The 21801-nt window shown below is 40.6% G+C and overlaps 1 long non-coding RNA gene across 2 annotated transcripts in view; it reads left to right on the top strand.

Moving 5' to 3' along the window:
- Positions 1 to 6372: 6372 nt before the first annotated feature.
- Positions 6373 to 21801, top strand: part of LOC116780131 — a 72009-nt gene continuing 56580 nt past the window's right edge. For both annotated transcript variants that reach the window (XR_004354341.1, XR_004354340.1), the window contains exons 1-2: positions 6373 to 6490; positions 8583 to 8718. This is a non-coding gene — a long non-coding RNA (uncharacterized LOC116780131). The remainder of the gene's footprint in view (positions 6491 to 8582; positions 8719 to 21801) is intronic.

The following is a 21801-nucleotide window of genomic DNA, read 5'->3' as shown; positions in this document are numbered from 1 at the left end:
TATTGATAATTCAGTTTTAATGCAAAATATTCTTTTTTCTCTACCTACTCCTATGAAATCAGTAATGGTTTATCTCTCTACTGGCATAGGGAACCAGACTTCTTTCGATCCAATTGATTATAATGTTACATGTGGCAGAACAAGATGTTTTATTTAAATTTCCCACAGCTTCAGATGTTTCTGAATGCTGTATTAAGACACTTGTACAGTATGATTCTCTTTGCTGTGCTGCATTGATTCTGAAGAGTCATTAGGAAAGTTTGAGAAATCTGTTTACTGAAATGATGATGATGTTAAAGGGTCCATAAAGAACTGGATAGCACACTCGTGGGGAAACAGGATCCCAGTTGCTCTTTCAGTAAAGTGACCTTTTAATATAGAAATGGAACACCTACTGATGGAGTACCTGCAAGAACCCTTCATTGTTTCATCACGTGGCCTTGTTAAATATGGAAAAATGTGTGAGTACAGGCTTTTTCTTTGCTTCTAATTTTTTTGAAAAAGTGACTGCTACTGTCATTTATGAAATGTCATTCCTACTGCTGTAGTAAGTTCTGCTTTGGTCTAGAAAAATGCTCTCTGAAATAATATTAGGTAGAGGGATACAATGACTACTCAAACTATGCAAGAGTTACGTTTTGGAAAAAAAGTTGCTTTTTCAAATATACATTTTTAAACTCAAAAATCTTAAGTAGAAAAATGCCACACAATATGAGTATGTGTGTAATCAGGGAAAATGCTTTGCAGCATACTATTAGAATATTTGTAACGGAGGTTAATCACAAGACAAAGGAGAATAGACTGGCAAACAATATTAACTTCACCCAGATGACTTTGATGTAAGTTGCAAAAAGTCAAGCTGCTCTATTGGAGAAATATTTTGTGCTGAACAATTTTGGCTGAGACAGGAAAACAAAAATAATAACAGTCCCACGGTGCCCTCCACCTTCCCCTGGTGTAATGAATGGCAGTAAAGCTGGGAACTCCTTAGGTAAAAACATTGCCAATAGGACAGTGACTAAAAATTCCAGATTTACTTTATCTTTTTTAAAAATAATATTTTTAATATATTACATATTTATTATGTTTTATATGAAATTTCCATGTAAACAATACGGCAAAATTTGAAGAGAATAACACTCTTGTAGGTGTTTGTTCTGTTGTCAAAATATGTGTTCAAGAGCTTTCAGCAGCATGTTAACAACTCGTCTGAAATCGGAACTATGTTTGCTCTCGTGTTGAATCTTTGTCTTGAATCTCCACTTTTAACGAAGTGCAAGGCAAAAGGATTTAAGAGTCGCTGGTTGCAGAGGTCAGTAGGTGGAGGAAACAACAGAACTATAACTCACCTTCAGTCAATTTAACTGCAAGACAAACTTGGGATGATGAGAACTGTGCCAACCACGTATGTGTTGTGACATGCTGTAGAGTGTGTTTCATGATTCACCAGCTGCACCATGATTGATTGGCCCAGCATCCTGGTAGAGCCCAGAAATTTTTTACTTGTCTCCATATGTGTTCCATGATTCTTCAGGCAATCTCTGATTGACTGGCATGTGGGCTGAACCTAGATTTATTTTTTCCCCATGCCCTGAAATATTTGTTTGGTGATTCATCGTACTTACCTATTGACTGGCACATTGGCAGAGTCCAAAGTTTCTTTACAACATAAAATATTGTTTTATGATTTGTCAGATAAATTGATTGTTTCCTGCTGACACTTGTAGATAAATTCTGCTAGAGTGAACTGGAGGGAAGAATACAACCTTCGGTTTACAGGTACTTAGGGCAGTGATGGGGGAATGGGGTCATATTTTTTGGCTAGAGAGAACAACTCCTTTTACTTGAATGTATAGTCAGTCACTGCACTTTTTAAACAGCTGAAAAATCCCTTATCTTGAAGAAACTGTGTTACCAAATGCAAAGTGAGGGCATTATTTTCGCACATTAATTCTTGTTAATCTCAGTTTGGTAGCTATGTTGAATAGGACATCCAAGCATGACTAAAAGAAAGGAAGGCCTTATCTAAGCAAAGAGAACAGATTTTTAGTGACACTTTAAATTGTGCCGTTTTCCTTGTATCACCACTGTTCATCACCGCTGTTCTCTAGCTAGCTTTTGACCATACACACATTACTTGAAAATCAAAGAAGAGATTTTAAAAGCTGTCAACAACTTTCGTGCTGGCACTCCAAAAGAGGAGTGACAACTCAGACTCTCTTTTGAATATTGCAGATAATTATTCTTAGGTCATCCTTTCCCTCACCCCGCTGCCACACCTCCCCCCAGATAAATAACATTCATCCAGGGTGACGGATTCACAATTTGTAACTCAAAAAATGATTTATTTAGCATTACATGTCATTGCGTAAGAACTGACTCCATGACAAAAATTTCTGGGAAGCTGATCTTTTCTTTTGTCTAGGAAGATGGATGCACTTTTTAAAGTTAGGTTTCCTCCCACAGTTATTGAAACACAGAGACTGTCACCTAAAATGTATACCTTATAAACCAGGAAAACTATATATCATACATTTCCACATGGTCTGTGCATATTTCTCCAAACTCTGCCCACACTAGTGTATTTCCACATCTGCAGAAAATATTTTATAGCCTGTTTGGAGTCATTGCCTTTGTTTTCCAGGCAAAATGAAGCCTGAATTGTAGTTGTAACTCTTGCTATTCCAAGAAATAAATATTAGATTTTTATGTTTGCTAGTCCTCTGCCTCATAATTAGCCTGTTTTTTATGTCTACTTTAGAATTAAGGAAGGGCATAGATTGAACAAGCTGTCATGCATATCAGTTAACGAAACTGGTGTTCCTGGAATAATCGATGGAAGATATGGAAAGGGAGAAGAGAAAAACAGGGCTTTTGCAATGCAGAGAAATGGAAAAAGGAACTTGACTCCCTTCTGAGTGGCCTGTGAAATAAAGGTGTTAAAACTTTATGTTATGAGCTGAGAAATTATAGCACCACAATGAAAATCATGGAAGAATTGAAAAGGATGTCTTTTGATGAAAGTCACAACCTAGGTAGTATTAAGCTCTTTGCCAGGAAGAAGAGGCTAAGGGCACTTCCTAACTAAGACGACTTCCTAGATTAATCCATACAGTTTTCCTGGTTGAAGAAGGACCTTTCTTCTTCTTTCCTCCCTTCCTCCTCTTTCTGTGCAGGGTTTCCTTCTCTCGGCTTGCCTTCAGGCATGTCCGTCACTGGAAAGGGCTACCTTGTTCTGCAGTTCAAATTGCAAAGAGATCAGCCAGAGAGACGAGGTCTCTTTCCCTCACTCCCTTTCTCCCTCCTATCCTTCCTCCCAGCCCTCCTCTCTCCGACTGAATGTTTGCATTTTCATTCCTTGTGACGTCATGCAGCTGAGACATATGTATCATGGATTCTGCAGGTCTCTACTGTGGGGTGCCACTTTTGGTTCTTTTATAGTTTTTTTATCAAGAAAGGATTGCTATCAATACCAAGCCAAATGTTTTCTCCTAACCTTGTTTGTATCAAAGAAGTTTACCCAGGTTTTTTTAAGAAAGGGGATTAGAAAAATCACTATTTCCTCCTTAATTAACATACTTCTCTTTGGATTTTGGCTTACAATGACTAAACTTCTACTGACTCCTCCATTCTAAAAAAGAGTCCTTAAATCTTAAATTCCACAGCACAAAAGATTTCATCAACTTATTTACAATTGGCTTTAAAAGTACTAGCTAAATTGAAACTGCAATTGCTTCTTTTAAATGGCTTTTTTTTCTCTTGTAGGGAAGATCTCGAATGGTGTAAGTCTCTATTCCCCACTTCTTGGCTTATTTTAACATGTAGAAATAAATTGATAAGAAATAATTAATACAATCCACATGAGAGGGAAGTTGATGGGAATGAAAACGGAGAACTCAGTTGTGCATTTTTTAAATAACTGGATTTCGGTTTAGTCCAAGCCATCATATTTTTTTTACCACATTAGGAACTAAAGCCTCAGATGCTATTTATGAATCTGTAGAAATTGAACAAAAAAACAGCCAGCATGTCGGGGCCCCAGGACGTGCTCATGTTGCCTACAAGAGTGGTCTAAAAAGACAATGTGTAATATGTAATGTGCACTGATTTGCATCTTGTGAAGTCACTTAAGCACTTGCCAAGAGCTAAGTACTGGTGTGTAAACACTTTAATTTTACTTGGTGTGTTTTTCTGTCATCTTGTACATTTTGTGGGCATTTATGACTGTTCAAACTGCGGAAAATTGTTTTCATAAAACCAGAGAAGATTTTGAAGCAGGACTATCGCAAAATCCAAAGTCAATAAAATTGTGGTCAATTGAGTCAGTTTAAAGATACTGTTTGCTGATAGAAGTCTCAGCAAAATTTTTCACTAAAGCCTTCTGTGAATCAGACTGACAGATGTCACCACTGAAATACTGTATTGTATATGCTATTTGACTGATACAGTTTATTAAGTTTGTAGTTTAATTTTGTACTTTAGTCTTTGCCAGGTTTGAGTTAAAAAGCACAAACAGTTTAGAAATTGTGCATATTTTCATAAAACGTACTTCATACCTTTTTAAACTTCTACATTTTAACAGAGAAGTAGAACACACAATGGAAACATACATACCAAAAAAGATGTCTGTGTTTGTATGCAAAATAGAAAACAATACCAACCTCCAATGTTATACATTACTAGTCCTGCGTACGTTCTGCTTAAAAATGGGAAAATGAAATAAGAAAATGGAAATGGAAGCAAATTAAAGCAATTGTGGGGCTTTACTTATTTCTGGTGTTGCCATAGAAGAACATTTCTTAGTTCCAGTGTACTTTTCCATCAGATGAAAAGATAGCTGTAACCCTCTATTTCATGAGAAGCAGCAATGGGCCCTTCAGCTGTCAGTGTATGAAAGTGTCATCATGGAGACCTCCCACATTCAGTTTAGCAGCTACAGTTGGGATGGAGAAAGAGTGGCCACTCCTTCTCCAGGCTCTTGCATTTCTCTACTTGCTTCTGCACCTCCTGATTTCAAAGAACAGTAAGGTATCTGTGGTGTGATTACATACAGATAAGGAATAACTAGTAGGGTAGCTGATAACCCACAGGTCAAAAATCTCCTGTTCTAGTGAAATCCAGATAAAATCATTGGTTAATTTTCAGATTCTTACAGGAATGTAGTTTGATTTGCAGTTCATTTATACCTGGTCATTCTAAGAAATATTACTCGAAAATAAACAAATCTGGCCATTGCAATGTGAAATAAAATCATGTTATTCTTATACAATAAAATGTGTTGTGACATTGTGACTTGACAGCTATTGAAGAAGGATCAGACAAAATTATTTTTTGAGAGAGTCTCAGCTGTATAACACTTGGCATGCTTTGTGTTGTATGACCGCCCATGATTGATAGTCTGAGCAGTAGTGCTGGTATTTGTTTGTGTATTCATAGGCGTAAAGAAAGCACAGGCCTGCAGTACTCCTCCCTTTTCTGAACCACGGATACTGTCAGGTGCATTTATGGCTTTGTGTGCCTAGAATCAGCCATTTCTGCCTCTGAGGCCTTCAGGCTGGAGTTCCTCTATTAATAACCTTCCCAAATAATTATTACTGCATTATCACAGGAACTCTGACTCCAACCCCGCATTACACTGAGCCTCCATTGAATGTAGTCTATAATTTATAGGTTAGATTTTTATGAGGAAAAAAACAGCTCTATCTGCCTGCCTAGAGAGAAAATATTTCTAAACAGCAAACAAAGTAGTATTTTCGTAAAGGCAACACTTCCCAGGCTGCACACAGCAGTGTGCTTCCAGCTACATGTAATTAGTAGCAAAATCCAACAGGTGGCACAAAAGTATTTGAATTTTATATTGATTTAAATCATATGCCGTTAAATTACCAAATAAAGTGGAGGGCGTATTTTTGGTTATTAAAAAAAAAAAGAGGGGGGAGAAGCGCTATCCCGAGGCCGCGGACGATGCTCGCCTCTTCCGAGCAGCCGGGGTGAGGCCAGCGGCTCGTCGCCTCTCGGGAAGCCCCAGGCAGCCGGGCTCCGAGCCCCTCTCCCCAGCGCCCCGGGGAGGTGACATGGCACTTCCTTCGGCCCTTTCTCCCCCCGGCGGCAGCACCTCGGCCATGGGGACGAGGCGGAGGCCGTGGTAGCGGCCGGGGGGCCGGACGGAGGATGCCCACACACCTACATAGCCACCCACCCACCGTCCACGCCGCCGCCCGCGGGTCCCGGTCTCGGCTGGCGGGCGGGAAGCGGGGCGGGCGCCCTCCGCTGGCCGCCGCGGGGCCGGGAGCGGCTCCCGCCGGGAGCGGCTCCCGCCGGCGCCGCCTGCCCGCGGCAGTGCCCGGGGTAAGCGGAGAGGGGAGCGAGGGAAGCTTGCGCTGACCCGGGAGCCCACCTGCCCGCCGTGAATAAATCCACGAGTAAAAATCTTGGGCTTTCAACGCCGCCCGCCAGGCAGCACTAATGGCGTCTTTGTAGCCCTGAGATGGTAACTGAGATATTTTTTTTTTTTCAGTGGACTTGTCCTGGAGGTTTTTGTGGGGAGGGAGGAGACATGAAGGTTCTCGGGCACTTTTGAAAATGAGCGTTATAAAGGCACGAGTTGCCTGACATTCAGGAGTTTCAAACGCGGCTGAGTTTTTCACCTTGAAGTGTAGTACACATCACTAAAAAGGGCTTAAAAAAAGAGGGAGGGTGACTTCTTACACAGTGAAATAGTGATAGAACACGGAGGAAGAGTTTTACATTAGATATTAGGAAGAAATTCTTTACTGTGAGGGTGATGAGGCAGTGGAACAAGTTGTCCAAAGAAGCTGTGGGTGCCCTATGCTTGGGAGTCTTTGCGACCAGGTCAGATGAGGCTTTCAGCAGCCTTGTTTAGTGGAAGGTGACCCAGCCCCTATGGTAGGGGAATTGGAACTAGATGCTCTTTAAGGTCACTTCCAATGCAAGTCACTCTGTGGTTCTGTGTTTTCATACTATGATTTACAACAGTGTAACGTAAGTTAGATAATTGCTGTCTTTATTTGCTACTAAATGATTGTAGTGCATCAGGTGGAGCTTTACTGACATTTTTGTTTCCGAACGTGAATGTAGGAGACATATGGCTTATTCTTATGCAATGGCACCCCTAAACCTGAGATTTAAGTGCAACTCAAAGGCCAAGAAAAAATTGACCAAGATACCTGGCTTGCTGAATCGTCTGAGAGTGAGGCAAAGAAAAAGAGGTGAAAGAGAAGTTGGGCAATTGCCATAAACTAGAAAGGGAGCACTAGTTTTGCATAAATATTTACAGCAAAGGTCTGTAAGAGACACCTGCGATAAAAGATTTTAATTCATACCATTTTACTTTACATATTTATTCCTAATTAAACAAAGAAATTGTTTCAGCTTCTTAGTGAAAAGTTCCTCTGCAGATTCTTGAAACAGATTCAGTTTCCAAGGAGCAAACTGATGATCTCTATTTCTGTGGGACCAAGCTGGAGCAAATCGTGATAGCAAATGGCAAATGTAGTGCCATTAGCCAGAAGGGAGCTTCAATTTGAACTTAGAGAGCAACCAAGTCACACCACTAAGCAAATGAAGGAGCTACAGGCCTTAGAAGAAACTAGTTCTTAGGATGTGAGACTGGGCAAGTGCTGTGCCCAGGTTACAAAAGACACCTGTAATATCCGTGTTACTGGGTTTGCAGGCCATGAAAAGTTCAGAAAAAGGTCAGTTAGTAAAAGATTGAGGAAAACCATTGTAGTTCATTTGTCTAAATATCCCATTTTGAAAAAAAGTCAGAATAAGTGAATGTAAAGACTGGAACTGGAGGAATTAGGTGTTTTCTTATCAAATAACTTGTCCAGCCGAGCAGATCACAGCCTTTGAAAGGTACTGGGCTACCCAGATCTTGTAAAAGTCTGTGAGGTGCCCTTCTGAAACAGGCCCAAGAAAAGTATGTCCAAGTACTATTGCTGATGTTTTTGTAGTAATGAAAAATCAAAGGAAACACCCCAAATTCAGTTATTTGGTCTTTATGTGGAAAACAAAACAAAAAAGAAAATGGTCTGGGCACAAAAAACATGCTTATAAATTTGGGTAGAGCTGACAGTCACGAGTCATGACTTTTCAGATATGAAAAGTCATTCAGTTGTTGGAGAAATTGAAGGATATAAAATAGAAGCAACAAATAAACTGTAAGAGCAACCCTAAAATTTTAGTTCTGGTCTGGTCAACTAGAGAGCAGTAACAGAGGTCTGACTGTGAAGTGCACTGGCATGGTGACCCTAGTCGAGGAAAACTGTTAATAGATATTGTGAAAATAAAATCCAAGGAGTAAACATGTCAGTAATAAATAGAAACTGCAAAATATCAGGTCTCTGAGAGCACCAATAGGCTTTAACTGCTCTAACCAGCCTCACATGGGACCTCTGTCCACAGCCCTGCCCATAGACCCAGAAGTGCCATTTCAGCTCCAGCTTAGGACTTCTGGTGTGCCCCTAACTCCTGGAGAGACCTCAGACCTGGGTTATAGGCAGCTTGTGTTCTTTAGATGTACTTTATTGCCTGTCTTCTGCTTTGTCTTTGTTTTCTAGGTTTATTTTGGACCTGTGTTGTAAACTAATTTCTTTCTCCTTTTGTTCCTGGCTGGAGAACCTGTGTGATCTCTGGACCTAGCTCATCATTTTACCTTCTCTGGGACTATTGGAGGGCCATGTTACCAGACTACCAGTAAGTAGTGTGATCTGTGTACTGTGCTCAGATGTGGGACTGTGCCTTGGTCAGCACAGGCACTGTCTGCACTGAGTCATCCTCGGCCTGTGGCTCTCCCTCCCTTAGGGCCCTTACTGCTTCCTGACACAAGATAAATCCTTGCAACTCATTAAAATCAACTGGGTTGTGGTTGATAATGTGCATTTATCCAAAAGTGAGACGACTGAGCAGGGGTATTTGACCTCTGAAATTTGACAAAGAAAGTTGGAAAGAAAAAATAAAAGGGTTGAAATAATAGTTGGCTTGGATTCCTATATGATAAATAACATTTAATAAGTTTCAGGGAAAACATCCTAAAATTTTATCCATCTAAGTTCCTCATGCAGATGTGGGCTAGGTGAGGTAAATTGCAAGAAAGCAGTAAACTTTCACAGTTGGTTTTTTTAGTGAACTGTTTCCTGGCTCCAGGGATAGAAACCATAATGGCAACTAGATATAATGAGTAGGAACTCACTGAAGAGGAGGGATTTGTTGAGTCTTGTCTTGAAACTTTCTTAATGGGATGAAATTAGCAGAATTCCTTGAAACAGAAACAACTCCCTGACAGTTTTGCCAAATAACCCTCAAAACCAGCAAATACTCAACAAAGGGGGGGGTTGCTGCATAGCATGAAACTGTGGACCTGTTAGAAGTAGGACTAGAAAAAAAGCATGAAGGGGAATGAGAAACTCTTGTTCTAGAGCATTGCTAGAATTTTTTAAAGGAACAAAAAAGCCAAAATAGATGTAATGGATGGGAGTAGCATAAGCTGTTTTCTGAAGAACACTGAACCGCTTGGTAACCATCTGACCAAGTAACCACTTCAGAAAAGAGAGAGTTATTGGAGTTTATTGAAAATCTATCAAGAAGCGTGAATGTTCACTATCCCTGACTACTCATTGCAGTTTGTTTCTTTAGCAAGAGCTGAAACAGGTAGGATAATAAAGAATACAGTGTGACATATGTCTCTGTATTTGTAGCATGGTATGATGATTGTGTTTCATAGTAGAAACATCCAGAACTGAAAAATTAGTAATAATCTGTGATAAGGATATGGCAAAAAGTCTGAAATTAAGCCCAAATAAACTGGAGCTACTTCAAAAAGAAGTTGTATTCTTTTGGCCTGTGGTCAAGGAGGAGGGAATTCCTGCTAGTGATGACAACATATACTATACAGGGATTACTAGTACTGTAAGAGTTCCCAGATGTGTGCAGTTTTACAGTTTTTAAAAATAGCTGCTTTTGTGCATGGAGGAGGAAATCCATTTGAATGTGACTTGACACTGACACGGTTAAAAACAGCTGTGTTGGCCTCCTTGGGTTTCAAAACGGATTCTTGCATGCTTGAGCTTGGATGGTCTTGAAACAAACAAAAAGGCTTACAAGATCAATGGCTTATACAGAAAATCTGAGCTTCATAAAAACAGAAGAAAATGCATCACTGAGTGTTGGGTAAGTATAAGGAGTATTTTCACTTTTTAGGACTATAAGGAATCTCTGTGACTTAAGACACTATGTATTTGGCAGGTTGCTCAGAGAAGCTGTGGATCCCTCATCCCTGAAAGTGTTCAAGGCCAGGTTGGATGGGACTATGGCAGGAGGGTTGGAACTCGGTAATCCTTATGGTCCCTTCCAACCCAAACCATTCTGTGAGATATGTTCTCTCCATCAGTTTCAGGAGGCAATCTCTTCAAATTACAGTCCGGGGCATGTGTTGTCTCTTTAGATCCCAAGTCAGATACAATACTTAAAGATTTCTGAGATTCATTGAGGCCGTACAGTATTACCCACCTACATAGCTATGTGTGCTAGAAATGCTCCTGAATGGATCAAAAGTGACTCTTGGCATTTAAGAGTAGAGTGAGTGAATTAGGTTTTCCAATTAAAGTTCACGCAAACACAGATATCCTGGGGATAAGCCTATGGTCACAGAATGGACAATTTCATGACCATAGGATAGAGCACTCCTAAGGAAAAATGGAAAATGTGTGTTGTTACCACTGAACTTACTACTTCACTAATGTAGTAATAAGATAGTTTTCTATAAAACTGAAGGATGATAAAGAAAACCTAATCTCATATATAGCAGTCTTGGACTAGGACAAGAACTAGAAGGTACAGGGTTATTCAAGACTGTGTAGATGGTTGGCTCAGTCTGATGGAACTCTTGTATGACCATGATAAAAAGGAATAAGCAGAAGAAAATGTGAAGTCTTAATACGTGTTCAAAATAATGATTTAGTGGAAATGGAAGAGAGATGATGTGACATGATGGAGAAATTAATAGGGAGTTTTGTCTGGGGAAACAGGAGTCATCATCATGGCTAGATTTGGGAAGGGCTTTACCCACATTTGTTACAAGCGCACTGGTGGCTGAAAAGGCCCATACGAGGCAGGCACGTCCGGTTGCAAAAGGCGCAGCAGAAAGACTCCTTAGGTGGTATATTCTGCAAGGCACGATTCTTTCTGCGTTGTCTTTTCTCCTCAAGAGTCATCCTGCGTGCTTTCTCAAAAGTATCAACAGTGTTATAGATAGTGTGTCTTCAGACCTCCCTATTGGAGGCCAGAGTAGACCAGTTATGTTGATCAATATGGCCAAGGCTGAGATGTTGTTTCAGGGAGTCCTTGTATCTTGTCTTCGGGGCTCCTCTCATGTGGCAGCCGGTGGCAAGTTCACCATAAAGCAAGATTTTAGGGAGGCGGTGGTCCTTCATCCTTGAGATGTGCCCTGCCCAGCTTATCTGTGTTCTCATCAACATGGCCTCAATACTTATGACTGCTGCTTGTTCTAGAACAAACATGTTAGTCACATAATCTGACCAGTGGATGTTTAGGATTGTATGGAGACAGCGTTGATGGAAGCGTTCTAAGAGTCGCAGGTGGTGGTGGTAGATGACCCATGATTCAGATCCCTATAAGAGAGTAGACAACACTATGGCTTTGTAAACACTGATCTTGGTACTTTTATTTAAGTGTTTTTTTTACCAAACTCTTTTATGGAGTTTTCCGAAGGCACTATATGCCTTTGCTAACCTGTTGTCTATCTCTCCGTCAATCTTATTGTCCGAGAAGATGAGGCTACCTAGGTAATTAAACTATTGGACTGATTTAAGCTCTGATTGGCCAATGGTGATATAGGGAGGATGGAAGACTTCCTGAGGTGCAGGTTGATAGAGAACTTCCGTCTTCTTTAAGATGACTTCCAGCCCAAAACACTCAGCAGCATCTGCAAAGCAGGATGTTAAACGCTGCAGAGCTGCTTCTGTGTGGGCGACAAGAGTGGCGTCATCAGCATAAAGCAACTCCTGGACAAGATGGTTTAAGGTTTTAGTATGGACCTTCAGTTGCCTTAGGTTGAAAAGGCTTCCATCAGTACAGTATCGAATGTAGATACCGTCCTGATCCTTGAGGTCTGCCGTGGCCCTTTGGAGCATCATGCTGAAAAAGACTGTGAATAGGGTTGGTGCGAGAACGCAGCCTTGTTTCACTCCATTAGTTATTAGAAAGGGCTCAGAAAGTGCACTGCCATATCTGACTTGGCCATGCTGATCCTCATGGAGTGAGATGATCATTTTGAGGAGCTTGAGGGGACAACCTAAGCGTTCCAAAATCTACCATAGACCTTTTCTGCTCACAGTATCAAAAGCCTTGGTGAGGTCGACAAAGGTTACATAAAGACCTTTGTTCTGCTCCCTACACTTCTCTTGCAGTTCTCTGAGAACAAACACCATGTCTGTGGTACTCCTGTTGGCTCTGAAACTGCACTGACTTTCAGGTAGAATTCCTTCTGCTATAGCGGATATTAGTCTGTTCAAGAGTATTCTTGCCAGGATTTTGCCAGCAATGTAGAACAGAGTGATACCATGGTAATTTAAACAGTCTGATTTAATTCCTTTCTTCTTATAAAGGGTGATGATGACTGCATCACAAAGGTCTGATGGTAGTTCGCCTAGTTCCCAGCAGCGCAGTACAAACTCGTGAAATTTAGCATGGAGTGCAAGGCCCCCATGTTTCCAGACTTTGGGTGGAATTCCATCAACCCCAGCTGCCTTGCTGATTTTCACCTGCTGAATGACCTTAACGGTTTCTCTTAAAGTGGGGGGAGTATCCAATTCATACTTCACCGGTTGTTGTGTGATGGACTGAATAACTGAGTCTTGGACTACACGGCTAGTACTGAAAAGAGTCTGAAAGTGTTCAGACCATCGATTCAGAATGGAGGTTTTATTTGTCAGAAGCGTTTGACCATCAGTGCTGAGTAGATGACTTTGGGCTTGGTATGTAGACCCATATGCTGTTTTCAGGGCTTCGTAGAATCCTCTGTGATCACCTGTATCTGTGCATAATTGAGTTTTTTCAGCTAGACTGATCCACCACTTGTTCTGGATGTCACAGAGTTTCTGTTGGAGCTTGCTGCATGCAAGTCGAAAGGCTGTTTTTCTTGCGTGACAGGATGGCAGTGCAAGGTGTGCTTGGTGGGCAGTTCTCTTCTTCCTCAACAATTCCTGGATCTCTTGATTGTTTTCATCGAACCAGTCCTTGTTCTTCTTGAAGGAGAACCCTAAGGTTTCTTCAGAGGACTGCAGGATGCTGTTTTTAATATGGTGCCAAAGTGTTTTAGGAGAGGTATCTGTAGAATCCATGGAATGGTTTTCGAGCCTAGTTTGAAGATTTGCCTGGAATTTGTTTCTCACTGTGGCTGATTGGAGATTGTTAACTTTGAGTCTTCTCCTTGGGATACTGCCCCTTTTAGGTTTGAATTTCAGATTGAGTTTAAGTTTACAGCGCACCAGTTGATGACCTGTTTGGCATTCTGCGCTGGGCATCACACGGGTGTGGTGGACATTGTGGACATCTCTCCGTCGCACCAAGACATAATTGATGAGGTGCCAATGCTTGGATTTGGGATGCATCCAGGTTGTCTTCAGACTATTTTTCTGCTGAAAGATAGTATTAGTGATGGTGAGCTGTTGCTCTGCACAGAATTCTAGCAGAAGTCAACCATTATCGTTGCAGTTTCCAACACCATGCTTGTCTAATATTCCTTTCTAGGCTTCAAAATTCTTTCCTACTCTGGTGTTGAAATCACCAAGGATAATGATCTTATCATCTGCAGGAACCTTTTGGGTAAGGAGGTGCAGGTCGGTGTAAAGTTTCTTTTTCAGCAGGGTCAGCTTGGAGAGTTGAGGCATATATACTAAAGAGGACAACATGTTGCTTGTTGTGTAGTGGAAGGCGTAGGGAGATAATGCGGTCAGAGTGACCTGTCAGCAGATTTTCGAGTTTAGGAACATGAGTTTTTAATCATAAAGCCAACTCCTGAGAGATGCTTTTCAGTTCTGGGTTTACCTGACCAAAAGAGTGTGTAACCGGCACCATGTTCTCTAAGGCTGCCTTCCTTGTGAAGGTGAACTTCACTGAGAGCAGCAATGTTGATGTTGAGACATGCCAGTTCATGGGCAATTAGGGCAGACCGGTGCTCAGGACGTCCGCTATCCGCAGAATCGAGCATGGTTCTGATGTTCCAGCATGCTAGAGTTAATTTGGGTACACCTTTGGAGGCAGGTGTGTATGCCTTTGTCTTTTGATTCTTGTGTGACTGCATTTGTAGAAGATGTCGCTACAGGGCTTTGCAAATGTGGGTAAGGCCTTCGAACCTGCGCAATGGATTTTTTAGGTGAGACGCAGTGTGCGCAGAACTGAACCCACCCTTTAATCCTAAGGTTCATCTGCCAGGGCCGAGCGAGCTTGGACAGTGGCAGCGAGGTCCTCAGGACATAGGTTTAATTAGAGTGACCTTCTCTTAGATGGATGACCTTACAGCTCCATTACGAGCTCCATCTGCCCAGGTTTAGAGTTGTCTTTCTCCTCTGTGTGCTCTGGGGCTCCCCCCTCTTCTCCCACAAGGGCACAGTCTGCGCCAGCGAAGCTCCCCCTCTCTCTCTCCTTTCTGCGCCTGGGGCCGTGCCGTGCCCATGCCAAGCACCCGCGTGCCAGGCTGGGGGAAACAGGAGTACAAATATTAAAAACTCCCATTTAAGTGCACTCAGATTTTTTTAGTGATGGGGTGGGGGGGAACCAAAGACCACTATAATAATGAGAGTTTATGACAAGCTACCAAACCAGGATGATCAGCTGCATGGGGCTTTTTGCTAGTGAATTGCAGAATGATGCCATGTAGAATCTGCCAAAGGGGGGCAGATATTCCATAAATACTTGTGTAGTAAGGACATGCATAATTTTCCATTCTGCATTAAAAATAAGAAACAGTAAGATAGCAGCTTTTTGAAATTGTTCTTCATTTACTGCAGGTGAAAGAAGGGCACAGAAAGGAAAAGATCAGGTTACTCTGTTCTGAGAAGCACAGCAAAACTGGGAAGATAATGCACAAAATAGAAACAAGTTGCACAGGTAGCAGGAAATAATTGTCTGCATGCTCTAGCATTAAGAGGAAAGTCAAATTGCCATTCTGTGGAGAGGCAAATTTGGTTAGTTTGGACAAATAACACCTAGGAGGTGGATGTCATTAATGTGTTTTTTGTTATCAGTCTTCAATAAAATGACCATCTGCAAGAGGTAGCTAATTCAATGCATTCCAGTGAGAAAGAAATGGGAATCTCAGCATGGAATGAGACACTTACAGTTTAGAGACAGTTAAGATAAGGTAGATACTGCCAAATTGGCTGAGCCTGAGGTACCTCCTCCCAGGGTAACTGCAGAATTACCTGCTGTAATCAACAGCCAGACCTGGGATGGGGTGATTACTTGTGGCGTTGTAGCGTGTGAACTCTGTGTTGGCAACTGAAGTGAAATTTGTATTGATATTTGAAGTCATTTTGTCTTCTACTGTTCTGTCACTGGAGAGTGACATAGCTTCCTGTCCTACAAAGTTATTCCAGTTTCCCACCTGTAATTAAATTCTGTGAAGCTTGCTCTCCTGCCTCTAAAGATATACAGCTGCCACACCAGAGGATTTTAGACTGCAGGAGGTGAGGGTGTGCGTGCAGGGATGGCAAGGGTTTATGCAGGCTTTTGCTGTTTCTACCTGGGGAAGCAAAATAAAATAATTCTCACAGTGGGGGCGAAAAGGGATGTGGATATTCAAGTAAATTCTTGAGCCATTTTATGCAGTCTGTTTCCACCAACATGTTATTTTTCTGCAACACGTGCATTGATTTAAATAAGGTATCTCTTGATAAGTTTGCTTCTAATAGTTGCTAGTCTAAATAATAGTTACTGAGTTATGGGCTTTACTTGGGCTGTTTGTTTAACTTGCATCCTTGAAGGCTAGGCAAAATGTCAGTGTCTGTAAATTCACTCCTGTACTAGGTTTAGGGCAATACAGTAATTCTAATTAGAGTCTGAAACTGCTGATCTGTTTAGTTAAAATCATATCAAATGTAGTAGTCATTAGTCATTTTTTTCTTTAGGCAGCGTTGCCCACTATTGTTACGACCCACCCCTGAAGGCAAGAGTAACTGAGGTTCTTGTTAATAGATCCCTTGGGGTGGATTAGAGTGAAACGACACTGAATGACTGGTGTGTGTGGGGGTGTGTGTGTGTATATACACACACACACACACACACACACACACACACACATATATATATATGTGTATATGGTTTATTTTAGCACAGTTTGATTGTAATGGAAAGGAGTTATATAGCTGTTTCTGTTATTATGAACTGTAGTAATATAGCAATCTAAAAGTATAAATATATCACTTAAGAAAGTATATAAGGAAAAGAAAGAAAGATAAATAAAGGATAAGATTAGGTAGTGGAGAGGAAAGTTGTCACCACCCATGAACCCAGCGATGAGACCTGGTTGGTCAAAATGATAGTTGCAGTCTTGATCCATCAGGGGTTGGGGAAGCCCCAAAACACAGAATTCAATGGGTTCAATATATGTTCAGTTCAGGTGTGAATGCCCAGGTACCTCTCCTGGGGGGAATTTTTACACTGGGTGTTGCAACACTGTAGATCATGCGCAGTCCTGTGTTGATAGGCCCCAGAAATGAATCTGGGACCACTTTGAGGGTCTTTGATGGTTTATGACCCCTTCTAAGATATAACAGCTGCCTCTCACTTCAGCATAGTTGAGCCAGTTATGCCTCATCAAAAGTGATGAATACGTTCAGGCCTGTGTGTGAATGTCCTGGTACTTCCCTACCGGGGGGGGCAGTTTGACTCCTGAGCCAGTAGTGTAAGGGAGAACATTGGCATGATAAAAATCATTATCCCACCTGTCAGGATTTGCTTCTTATAGGTCTTCTCCCTTGTCTGGCTCAAAATAAAGATTGTTGCTTAAACAAAGGTTGGTTTGTTGTGGTCATTCTCCAGTGGTGAGCGTGCACCACTGCTGTCCTATGCAAATCAAAGGTTTTGTCATCACACACAGAAAACTCTTCTCCTCCCCTTCGGTTGTGGGGTGCAAACCTGACCTCAGCAAAGCACTCTGTTGTTTTTGCAAAAAGCCAATTGTTTGAGTCATTAACCATTAACATTTCAGTCTCTCACATCTATGGAAAGTAAATTAGATAAAAGACTTATTTTTGTGGTATTAAAAATGAACACTTTGGAGATAGTTTTTCATAACAGAATCATACTTTCTTGGAGGTTTAAAAACTTTGAATAAGATTTTTATTCTCTGCTAAACTATGAGATGTTTGGGTAACATTTTGGACAAAAATACAGGGATTGTGTGTATATATATGTGATGTAAAGACCCCTGTGCAGAGATGCTGAATAGATATATAGCATATATATGTATTTGGTATATACACACATAGGCATGCAACAAAGATCCTTTTAATAGGGTTTTATTGATGAGGAGAACATAATTCCTTAAATACACATGTAGGGAAAAGACAGAGGTAGTGTAGAAATACAGCAGTTACATACTGCTATATAAGGGTTATTTTGTGATGTATGTATATGTATATGTGTGCCCATGCATACTCACCTTTGTGTCTCAGTCCTGATGCCAATGGATTCGTCACCTGAAGCTGATTCTGTTGGTCATCATCTGTTGTTGCACACACAAGTCAGAGGGTCTCCCAGAGATGATTCTGTTACCTGCAGAACAGTGGAGAATAGGCTACATGTGAATCCGGCAATCCCACCCTAGTCTGCAGTTACTGAATGTCTCCTCGTGCTTTGAGAGAAATGCTGAAACTGCTTTTTTGTCTTTGGCAGTACAAAGCAACTTTGTGGGTGATAAGGACCTTTTTTTGATTGCATGAACTAAAGATTAAATAGCTATTAATATAGTAATTACTGAGACATGAATCTAATGGTGTGGTTGTGAAAAGTGTCACAGAGTATCTTAGAGTGAGAAGTGCCTATAATCACTCTTAGATGACTGAAGTACATGCTGCTGCTGATACTAGATGTGGTCTTGTCTCTTACATCCCAGCTTTCTCTTGCATACAGTTCTGTCCCATCCCCTATGCTGGCAAAAGTTTTCATGTAGCCGTGCTGCGAGCTGAATCTGTGTAGCCACCTGTGGGAATAGTAACCTGGGAGGAAAAAAAGAGGAGATCAGCCCCTGACCTGACTCACATTGCAACTGTCATAATAATTGGACAAGGTGAATTTTATGTAGGCATGACTGAGGACAAGGCAAGTATGCAGGACTTCCCACTTGGCAGCAGGCCACCTTTAGTTTCTGGATCCAGGGCTGAAGTGACAGCTCCAGGTGAGATCAGAAAATGTATTTTTTGTGTTACTCTAACTGGTGACACAGATAAAAACGTCACTCTGAAAACTGACTGCAGAAATGGTCATTCTCTCTTTCAGGATAAAATATAACTCAAATAAATATTTATCACTGACTGATGTGCCTGTTTTGCCTGGTTTGTCTTCTTGGCAGAATCAAGATCTAAACCAAAAAAAATCATTGCAAGTAATTTGTAACATACCCATCATACATAAAAATCAAACATACTACTTTTAAAGAGTTGCCTGAAGATCACTGCTAAGTGATAGTGCAGATTGTAGTAAATTAATGTCTCAGCAACATGACTTAGATTTGAAGCATGCATGGATCAAAGCATGAGTGAAAGGTGACACTGAAAGCTGCTGAATTCTCAAGATCCCCAGGATTTTCACACCCCACTTTTCATGTGGTGGTGAAAAGACACGGCTAGCAGGGGCTGGCATGTCCTATTCCTCTTTGAGTTTATGGAATGGCAAAAAAGCTGCCAGAACTATCTTCATGCAAAGACAAGGATTTGAGAAACTGTGCTACCTTGAAAGTCAAAGATCAACCTCTTGAGTCTTTTTCCAACTTTTTCTTGTGCATTGTCAACAATATTGTCCTCTGATGAGGAAACGAGGGGGGAGAGGTTGCAGTCTCCTTGTTATCATATTTACTGGTAACACTGGAAAGAAGTTTTACTCTTTCTCATTTAAGAGTACATAGTGATTTGAATTTTTGGTACTTTTACCTCATTTGTGATAGCTTCTGTTCTCTATTCCTCTTGTTATCCATGCTGATTTTCATACTTAGTCATCAAAGTCTGTTTGAAAACAGATGCAAAAGTCCTAATTCAGCTTCTGGCCCAGTTTAGACCATTGCTGTTCTTTGTTCAAACTCACCAAATCTACCTTTATTAATTAATTAGTTAATTTTTTATTTTTGGCTCTGTTTTGCTGTACCGTGCCAGGAAAAAACTTGGTAAGTTCCATTCAATTTCCATGTTGTTTTTGAGGTTAAATGACCCTCATAATCCTTGCTGCACTTTTTTTACTCTTCACTTGTCGCTAGTAGCCTGCTTGTGATATTTCTTAATTGCATCAGATCTGGAGTCTGCTCCAGATGTCTGGAATTCAGTTTCCTAGATGTGCTACTATCTTTGACGTAAAGACATTCTAGTCTCTGAATTCCTTCATTTGGGTCCCCTGAAGTTTATGCTTATGACATTGATAATTGAGTTATGAAAACATTATTCCAGTTCTTTGATTTAATTTATACTGACTCAGCTTTCAATGTTAAACTATTTAAGTCTTCATTACATGGCAGAATAAAATTTAAATGATGCAAGTTTTTGTTAGCTCCGGCTATTTGCTATGCAGGTTTGTTGGCTGTAACATGCTTGCACCTATATCACTAGCTATTGTTACTATAGTTAGTTGTAATCTTTGTCAGGAAGTTTGCTTCCTGTCACAATAGATATTGTCACAATATCCAATAGTATTTCTCTTTCCAATGATGTTGCAGTGATCATTATCCCAGTTTATATCTGACCATGGATCTTATAAACTTTCATCTTGATTCCAGCGGAAACTCTTTAAACATGGGCTTTTATAAAAAAAAGCATGCCTTATAACTTGTTGCATATCCCAGTGCTGTCATCTTCAGAATTATCTTTCCTGAGTGGTATTTGTTCTTCCCTATCTATACTCCAGTTTTGAATTTTATGTTATCAAACTTCTGTTTTCTCCTTAACATTAATTTTCACATCCTATAAATGTAATTCAAGATCTTCCATTGTATTGAGAAAGCTCTTGAGAGTTGTTTACACATCAGAGTTGTTTCTTACTCTGTTGCTTATATGGAGCAGACTCAGGCATGTCATCTTCTGTTACCTGATTGCTGTTCACAGTCTTAATTCTTTTTATTTGCCATATGTTCTCCTGCTACCGCAGGTATTTTTAATCCATGTCTGGATTCTTATTTACCCTATGTTTCGTCTTTCCACTTGTGTTTGGAGATCTATAATTTTTCAGTTTAAAGCTGTTCTTATCTGTTGTGTCAGCTTTGATCCTAGGTAGCTATTCTCCCGGGCATTCAAGTCAAATTTACCTCTTGAAAAATGACTTCCTTCAATAAATGTACCTCAACAGGCAAATACTACAGAGACTTCTTACACCACTCATCATTTAGGTATTGGTTAGTCTATTCTCTTATTAGTCATTTTACTCCTTCTCTGGTCACTTGATGTCCTTGAAGTTCACACAAATATCTACTTGTTTGCAAGTATTCCCTGAAACAGTTAGTCCTTGATATTTTTTTTTTCCGGCGGGAATTGAGCAGTATTGGTTTTGGGGGGTTGTAATTGTTTTTCAGCTTTCTTGTAATGTTTTCCAGTTCTGAGTGCACCTGCCACTTGCACCTAACAGACATGATTCCATTTTGGATTTTTTGATACCCTTTCATGAGCAGACTGTCAGTAACTAGCAAGGAGCTGTGATCACATAGACTTACTTTTCCACATGATGCTGTGAATCTCCAGCCTTTTCTTATGAGTGCCATTTTTGTTTCCGTCTGGAACTCTATCCCATCTATTTTTTTTCAGTGTTTCTGTGTACTACCTTGGTTCTCCTTCAGTTTCCAGTGCCTGATATTCTTGTTGTCTTATTTCAGAGCTAGCATACATTTTCGTCCTTCCTGCTACCCTTACTTTTTAGTTTTTTTTTCTTCTCTGTGGCATCAAACCTCCCTCTCTATTCTGTTTCATCTTCAAAAGTTAGTCTAGTCCTTTGATTTCACCTTGTCTTTTTCTTTTGTGGGCAGATATGCTCAGCTAGCAGTTTTCCACCTTCTCTTGTTGTGCCATACAACTGAAAGTTTCATAGAGAGGCTCCTCTCTTTCCCTCTGTTACAAAAGACAAGTTGGCTCTAACATCATCAATTGAATTCTGAGCCTTTATGAGCCCATTGCACGTACATTTACCAGGTGTCCACTGAAAGATAACGGAGATCTCACTGTTTCATAACCTTGTATCCTTACCTTAGTACACTTCAGGAATAACCATCATCCTTTGTTGAAATCTGATTGCCTTTACCTAACCATCCCTTCTTGGAGTTGTGACCAGAAGACTTGGTCACTCATCTGGCACGTACACTTTTTTTTTTTTAAAATGTTTGTTTATTGAACTAATTGATTAGGTTGAATTGACCCCAACTTATTTGCTGTTCTCAAAGATGACATAATCATTGTCATGTATGTTACTAGTTGTGCCTTGAAACTTCATAATGTCTCTTGGTAAAGATACTATTGCACTGTTGGTAAATGTTGCACTATTAAATGAGGTAGGGACAAATTGTGTCGGTCT

This window comes from Chiroxiphia lanceolata, chromosome 1 (genome assembly GCF_009829145.1).
Source record: "Chiroxiphia lanceolata isolate bChiLan1 chromosome 1, bChiLan1.pri, whole genome shotgun sequence".
Taxonomy (NCBI): Eukaryota; Metazoa; Chordata; class Aves; order Passeriformes; family Pipridae; genus Chiroxiphia; species Chiroxiphia lanceolata.
The sequence above is the reverse complement of the archived record's forward strand: the minus strand, read 5'-3'. Positions and strand labels throughout refer to the sequence as shown.